The sequence below is a fragment of the Cynocephalus volans genome, chromosome 13 (genome assembly GCF_027409185.1).
Source record: "Cynocephalus volans isolate mCynVol1 chromosome 13, mCynVol1.pri, whole genome shotgun sequence".
Taxonomy (NCBI): Eukaryota; Metazoa; Chordata; class Mammalia; order Dermoptera; family Cynocephalidae; genus Cynocephalus; species Cynocephalus volans.
The window spans coordinates 101,822,109-101,830,841 of record NC_084472.1 but is presented as its reverse complement, the minus strand read 5'-3'; positions in this window follow the sequence as shown (position 1 = coordinate 101,830,841).

Here is an 8,733-nt window from a genome sequence, read left to right as displayed (position 1 = left end):
AGATATGATGGGGGCGGGGGAAGGGAAGAAAGGGAGTAGGGAAAGAGGGACAGGTAAAGGGTCACAAAAATCAACTATGATGTATATTAAGAAGTTAAAATTTAAAAAAAAAAGGAAAATAAAGAGATTGGGCTAGGTCGTCTCCAGGGTCAAAAACATAACATTTTACGATGACCGTGAATCTACAACTTCCTTCTCAGTGGCCTCCAGCTGAGTCATTCTTGGGATCACAGGCTCCCAAGGTCTCTGAAGCTTCATTCCTCAGAGCAGCTCAGAACACATTTCTCAGCCGGTCAGAGAGAGGAGAGGCACTGAGCACACCACCGGCTCCGCGTGCCTTTCCTCAGCTTGGGGACCCCGGCCTGTGGGGAGACCTGCGGGCTGCCAGCGCAGCATCTTTGCTGGCACTGACAATGCCTGCAGCAAGAAGTCATTTGGTAGATTGCACCATTGTAAGTGCATGGGGGTGACGGGTGGTGAGGAAGGTCCCCAGGGACTCCCAGCCTGGCCAGGACCCCCACCTGTGAACAGTCTTCTGATGAGACTGGCACGGCTTTTCTTGCCCCTGCAGGCAAGGTTGTTCTGCAGATCATTGCCAAGTTCATTACTGGAACAATACAAAGAAGCAAGCAGTTAATCATGTGCTGAAGAAGCTCCTTCACATGAGCCTCTACTCAGCTCCCTTTTTCATGCCCTCTGAAAAGACATAATCATCCATTATAGTCATCACGGCTTTGTTACTTTTTGTGCCTTTAATTGGCACTTTTCTTTTAAACAATGAGGTATAGCAGAAAATATGCTCAGTGGGGAGCCAGCAGTCTGCTGTTCTAGTTCTGGGTCTATTAATACTTCCATGTGTAAGCCTGAGCAATCCCTTTACTTTTTGGGTCTCAGCTGTCCAGTCAAATGAAGGGGTTGGAGCAGACCTGGCTAAACTCTGCTCCCCCTGGACATTCTGTTCTTCTCCCCCACAATGTGTCCAGCAGTGCGCTGGTTATCATGGGCACGTGGAAAAGCAAGATGTGCTCTAGTCTTGGCCCTCAGAAAGCTCTCAGGGTTGGGGGCACCAGATGAACACAGAGAAGTACATCACTGTGCAGTGTTTCAAGGGCTACAGGAGTTCACAGGGGGAAATTTGGTTTGCTAGGTGGAGAAGGGGGTAGAGGCGATCCTGGCTGAGCAGAGAGTCTCATGTTGGGAGCAGGGAGCTGTAAGGCTGAAAGGAAGGGAGATGTCAACTAACAGAGATCTCAGATAAAGGCAAGGGAGTTTGGATCTCATCAACAGTAAGGGACCGATATAAACGTTTGGTTAGTGAAGTTACAGCACAAGACAGACTCCTTAGAAAATGTATTTGTTAGGAATGCATTTGGCTGCACCAGGCACAGTGTTCTAAACACGTCAGGGTAGATATTTTTATTTAGTAAGACATCAGGAGTTGGCTAATGCTGGTGTTGGAACAGCAGTTAGGTGGTGCCATGGTTATTTCTGTGATTTTCTTGGCCTTTTACTCATGGTTGCAAAAGAGCTGCTACAGCTCTTGCTCATGTCTCCATATCAGGCAAAAAAAAAAAAGAGTGAATGTGGGGAGAGTTGTAGCAGTTGAGTCCTTTCCTTTATATTACAAAAACTTTCAAAGAGGCCCCCAAGCCCAAACTCCCTAAAAGAAAATAAAACTAGCCTTCTGACTTCTGTTCCTGTCTTAAGGGCCGTAGCTTGGCCACATGGCTATTTTGGCTTCAAAGAGGCTCTCAAACCTCAGTAGAAGCCGTTCCCAGCCCTGCTTTCCCTTGCAGGCTTCTACTATACATCATTCATTGATTTTTTTTTTTTTTTTTTTGATTTGTTGGTAGCTGTGAGCAATTTAAGAAACTTCCCACCTTTACTCCTCAAGCATTTGGCACCGTGCTGGGTTTGCAACGATAACTCATTGTGACTGTGAGTGTGAACTGAGCTGGGGCTGTGTTGGTGAACTCCCTGCCTCTGTTACTTTTCTCAAATAACCCAGTGCCTGATGTGTTAGCCAGAATTTGTTTTATTATTCTGGCCCTATTCCAGCGTATTTTATAGCAGCCATTAAAAAATATATTCTTAGGTTTGCACTTATAAAACTTTATTGTCTTAATCCATTTATTATCATCCGTTTGAAGCTGAAGTCCTGAAGTACATACAGTCTTGGCTACACAGCTGCACCTACCTGTTGGTAGAAACCACAGCACACAAGATGGTGAGCTGCCTGTGATGGCTTCAATTGCTTCACCTGGCCCCATACGACCTCTGTCAACGGTAGATGATTGTTTGTAGTGGTTTTTGAGCCTTTCCGAATGACTATAAAAATTTCTTAGTTTTGTCAAATAATTTACCTTGCTTCATCCATAAATTTGCTTTATCTCAGTTGAGCTTATCCTATCAAAGGGTAGGAAGCCGCTGGGATTTCTGTCTGGATAGGTTTGTGTGCGAGTCTTTTTTTTTCTTGCTGCTTTCCCCTTTATCTTGACACTTTTCTGAGGTATAGAAACGGTCATTTTTTCTGACCATTACTGCAGACCGAAGTCTTCCCTACAGACCCGAACTTTGTAACCTGGGAGCAGGATACGTTGCTGATTTGGTTGTCTTCCTGTTAGTTTGGAAGAGTGACCTTCCTTGTTATAGATTTGTGATGAGGTCATGTACACAACACCCTGACATCACAGATGTTTTTTTCTAAGACTATAATGTGCCATTTTAATGCCTTATGTTTTGCCTATTTCTCAATGAATTTAATATTTTTTCCAATTTGTGAGCTCAGTCTTGACTCCTGTATTTTCTGTTGATCCAGTACTAACATGTGTATTTCTTTATGCCTCAAGCCTTGCGGATTGTTATCACTGCCTGTAAAGATTATCACACATTCTAATATGCATATTAATCTCACTATGATATGGAGCTGGTCCCTGCACAGTTGTGCCTCATTAAGGAACGTTGTAACTGCATATGTTTCTAAATTGATGGCCCAAATATGGCAACCACCCCCCACCACTGTCTCCATGCTGGAAGTGGCAGCTAATATCATGCAGTTGTGGATTTCTGAGGGGGAACATGAAAAAAACAGACAAACTGACCCTTGTGAGATTCGGTTGTTTGCAGAACAGATTTTGGGGGCCAAACCTTGCCTCTGGATGGCTAGGGGTGGCTGCAATGGGAGCTTCCTGTGGCTTTGGCCGTGGTGATTAGAGATGGTAGGAGGAGGAATGGGGGGGCTGGGGGTGGGGGGCGAACACACCTCCCCAGCATTCATGTAGATTCTCCCTTGCTCGAGGCTGGATGTGGCTCTGCCTAGCAAGGCAACCGCTCTGACACACAACCCCAGCACAGAATCCCAGGTTCCTTTGTCCTCAGGGAACAATGCTTTGGGTGAGCCGGAATTCACCCACAGTCAACCTCAGCAAGATTCGGTTCTGAGTTTCTCAATGAACTGAGGAATCACTCACAGTTTCATGAATGGGATTCATTTGCCTGACGTGTGAAGCTGAGTTATCACAGGCGGTGCTGGAAGGACAGACTGGAAAATCCCCAGGCCTGGCTGTCCCTCGATGTGTTCCCCTGAATCAGCGCTCTAGAGGGGCACTCGGTGGAGACTCAGATGGCGACCCCTCCCCTCCGCCACCCTGCTCACAGACCACACAGGCACAGACGCGGCGCGGGGGTTAGCCCTGCCTGATGGAAGCATCTTCTAATGTTAAAAACATCCTTCTGCAGAGAGCCCAGGGCCTGCATGTTTTAACTCCCAAGTGGCAGAGCCTTGTTTTGACAGTTGGAGACAGATGTTCACATCTGTGTAAAATAGTATTCACTGGACATTGAGGAATATGCATGAAATCATTAACATAGGTTAAAGGCTGATTTCGATAGCTTCCATCTAGAGTTGTTACACTTTTTTTTTTTGGAGAAGGGGTAAAAGGGAGAGCCGTGCATCTAATACAATTAATCCTTTGCTGGGAAATTTGTAAATGGGTTATTCTCAGTCTAAATAGGTGGCATTTAGTGAATGTTTGTCTTACTTCTCTAAGACAGTAGTAGCATGTCAGTCTTCCTGGCTGCCCCACCGGCGTTGGTCAAGGTGAATAGCACTTAATACGTTCTTGCTGTTCTTTGTGTTTTTGTCACTTTTCCCGGAGCTGTGTGGATACCAACATAACACGTCTGTGGTCTGGGGAAATCAGGAGGTAAGGAGGAGAGAACCAGCATTTATTGAGCACCTATGATGAGCCAGACTTCACACACGTCATCTTATTTAATCGCCCACACTTCAGCTGTAGTGATACTGTTTCCACTTTCCAACTAAAGGTGCCACAGCTGAGACAGCTCCAGTCATGGTCCCCAGATCGTGAGAGGTTAGAGACAGAGCTGGGTGGGCTTGAACACAAGCCCCACACACTATGCATAGCCCCAGGTGGCCTTAAAAGGAAAGCATTTAATTTAGTGTTTATAGTGATGTATTTCACTTACATTTACCAAGTTACGTATGTAAACTGCTGTATTTAGACGGTGACATTTTATTGAGACAGTTTATAAGCCTCACTTATCAAACACTGAAAAAAATATATAAAAGGCTCAAACAAACTTTGAAGGTTTATTCATAGTCCATACCTTTCTAGATCTTTTTGTAACTTCTACGTCATTCCATTTCTTAATGTGGCAGGAGCTTCTACAGTTGGGTGGAGATAGGGTCAGCCCAGGCCCCAGTGATTTCAGGCCACACCGACCTGTACTTACTTCCTCAGAGGAAGGCTTAAGAGCAAAGCACTACCCTGGGTTTACCTAAAGGCAGTGTTCAGGCACAGGAAGAGGGGGTGGGAGTCAGGTCCCCAGGCTCTTTCAGGGACAAAGCTTCTGCACTGGAGTGGGGGGTTTAGGCGGCACATGCGCTCATCTCCAGGTTCCCTTCCAGACTCAAAACTGCCTCAGGGGCTCGAGCCCTTCACTGTGTGGCCCCTGCCCACGCTGCAGCACATAAGTAGATCACATCAACATCAGATTACATCCCTGACGCCAGCTGCCAGCAGTTGATGCAGTCAGTAATTAATTAGGCATCAACAGTCTGCTTAATCATAACATTAGAGTAACATTTAAAACAGATCTTTCTCCTGCCCAATTTTATTCCTTAATTGGCTGTGTTGGCTAATCTTTGGAGGGACCAACCCCTGACTTGAAGCTCTAACACATCTAGATCTGTCCTCCACCCACACATGTACTCTCAGTGACGTGTCGTCGGAGGGACACACCCATGGAAGGATAGTGCTTGGTGCAGCCGAGTTTGACTATCAGAGAAGTGTGGGGTAAATACTGTTGATATGAGCTGATGCTGCTTGACGCAGCTGAGTGAGGGGCAACATATGGCAAGGCTGTCATCGTTAACCACTGCAGCTGTGTTAGGAATAAAAAGGTGTCTCTGCGTGCAGTGATACGGGGGAGGGGAATTGGAAATACATCATGGAATCCTTTGGGGAAGTGAGACACAGACCTGGAGTCAAAATGTGCCCGAGTCCTTCTTTCTCACACTTGGCCCTGCCGAGAGCAAAGTGGGATCCTTGCACCTGAAACAGAGCTCGCTTTCTCTTCTCTTTATGATTGTAGCCACTTGCTCTTGCATAAAAAAGATGCGGACTCTAGCCTCCATGCTTTCCACATCAACTCTGGTGGGTGACACCAATGGGAGGGCAGGTTGTTACAAGGAAGTCCTCAGCCCTGTATTTGGGAGCTGGGCCTGGAAGGTTTGAGCAGGAGGCTATGAACGAATGTGCGGAAGCAAAGGAGAGGCTTGAAGGCTGGGCATCTCCCATCTGAGGACAGGGGCTGGAGGCAGGCTCATCTCTAAAGGGAGGTCGGAGCAGGGAAAATTACACTGTGGGCTCTTCCACACTCCTCAGAATTTTTGATCTAGCTGGCATCTGGATAAAGTGACCACCTGACACAGGAAAAGGAGGAGCCATAGGAGAGGGGTAATAAAAAGCCACGTGTAGCCAGGGCAATGCACGTGGAGGGAGGAGGTGGGGATTTTCTCGCCTAAGAGCCAGCTCCAGGCCACCTGCATCACCTTGGCAACAGTGATGGGGTGGAATTTATAGGCTCATTCCTATGTGAGTACTCTTTGAATAACTGTGGGCTTCTCTACTCGCCCACCGCTTCTCTGAATCAGCATATGGGCTCTTGGAGATACTCCCTTGCAGTCTGAGCCTTGGCACAGCTTGAGGAATGTGGAAAGGGGCTTAGGGGTTGGGGGAGCAAACGTTCCGTGTTTCACTTTGGTCCCTGGAATGTCAATTCAGGGGCCTAGATGGAAAATGCAGCTTTGAAGTGTTACTGCTGAAATCCCGTTCATTTACCTAAAATGAGGCAATCTGACGGGCCTTCTAAACAGCTCAGAAAGGTGTAAGGGAATCAGTAGGTTGGAGTTTCCACTCTGAACTGTTTAATGATGCCACTTGGGTGAGTTTGCATGACAGTCTCCCTGTCCCTGGTCTCCTCCTCTGTAAACATGAGCACTGGACTACCTGGCCATGGTGGGCCCTTCTAGCTCCAGCGTTCTGTGTGCTCTCTGGGGCTTCCCTTGGTTACCCATGGCTGGCTTAAGAGCACAGCACCTGTCTTTCTTCCTGTTACCAAGAACATGTAAAACCAAGCCAAGCAAGTTGCCTTGGCAGCACCAGCCGACAGGAGCCGAGGGCCAGGACTCACACCAAATTTGGTGCCAAAACCCTGAATAAACTGAACCACGTGCTCAGCTCCCAAATTACATTTTAAAAAACTGAACTTAGAAACCAAGAACCAAATGTGTACTGTTTAAAATAAAACAAACCGCTTTTTGAATGAGTTAGAACCAGAACTAGTTCTTTATATTTTTGGAGACTATTTAATTTGAACACCAAAATATCCTCTGGACTGAATCAAACAGATATTCCCAACAGTTTTGGTCTCTAGATAAAAACAGACAGACAAGCAAGCAAGCAAGCAAGCATACAGATTGAAAAAAAAAGTTCTCTGACATTTAGAATGAGACTTTGAAACAGCATCTGAAAAAGAAGTTTTTAGTTAAGCAAACCTTCCATAACCAATTGGGAAAATATTGGTGGGCGCCATGTCCAGATAAGCATGGATGGATCTACCATGGTTCACTCTCAGCTGCTGGGCCACACTTTCCAGTGGCTGCCGCACTTCCTCACTCACACCTTCTTGCCTCTGAGCTCGTACCATTATTTTTGGAGGGCTTAGATGACCCCCAATCACATAACAAAAGTACTGACAGGGGTAGTTACCAGGATTTTCTGAGGAACTTTTTGTCCAAAGCTCAGATGCCCTCTGCCCTAGTTGCTCTGATGTGCAGGGCGGTAGGGAGGACAAGCCAGCAGTTAACAGTGTGTGTGCTCTGGATCCCACACTCAGTGCAATCAAATGTAATTACAAAATGAGGATTTGATGAATTAACCTCCTCCTAAATGATGACATAGGGGAGGTGCTGCTGGAAATGGGCAAATCTCTGGAGAAATAAATTACGCTGGCTCAGTGCCGAGTTGGCTGAATTGTTTGTGCAGTGCTTCTGAATGCCAGGAAATCTTTGGGTGTCCAGAGTTTCCTTGTTTGAATGTTTCTTCTGGTTGTGATTTCCTTGGACCTTGTTCACATCTCCCATCTGTCTGTCCCTGGATGGGGCATTTGATCTTGGGACTTGGTAAACTCCACAACTGAGTGGGACGTTCCTTGAGAATGTCTGAAATTCAAAATGCTCCAAAATCTGAAACTTTTTGAACATCAACATGATGCTCAAAGGAAATGCTCATTGGAGAATTTTGGATTTCAGATTTTCAGATTAGGAATGCTCAACTGGTTATGTACCTGCAAATAATGCAAAATCCACCCCCCCCCCAAAAAAAATCTGAAATCTGAAACACTTCTGGTTTTAAGCGTTTTGGATAAGGGATATTCAACCCGTATTTTATATCTTATCACAGTGACTGGCTTCGAGGTTGGCATATAGCCTCTATTAAAAGAAATGAGAATATAATTGCTGGGCTTGGTCTCAAAAGAGACCACTTTTTCTCAGGAAGCTGCCCTTGACCAACCCCAAGTCTCAGTAGGACCCTTCCCCTATTACACCTTGCCCCTCCCCAGCACGGCACTGGTTCTAAATGCAGGCAACTCCTGAGACCCCCCAGTAGACCGAACCCAGGACAAAAAGTGCTAGGTCCAGCTTGTTTCTGGATGCATCTCAGGGCCTGGCGTGGCGCATGGCAGAGAGAAGGTGCGCTAGGAGTAGTGAGCTCTTTAGAAAGTTCTGTCATGAGGGTGTCATACTTAGAGTAATGGAGTGTCCTGTTATTGGCCATTTTACAGATGTTAACATTCCCATGGTTAATAAGAATAGCTCAATTGACTGAGCTTTCAGTTGTGTATAGCACCACCATACGTGCATGATTTTTTAAGTTAGTTTTTTCTTCTATCAGAGTTACACACGCACATAGTTTAACGAGTCAGATTATCTTCCAAGGTTCGTTAGGAAAAACATTAGTCCCCACTCTCCTCAAGTTTTCCATTCCCCAGAGCCAGCCACTTTCAACTCTTTTAGTGCATCTTGGGTATTAAACTGCATATCTTCACATAATGTGCTTATATTGCTATTCATTTCATCAGGGCTGCTTGCTCTGTAAAGTGAGGATTTAGTTCCCTTTTACCCCTTTGTTCCCAAGACACACACAC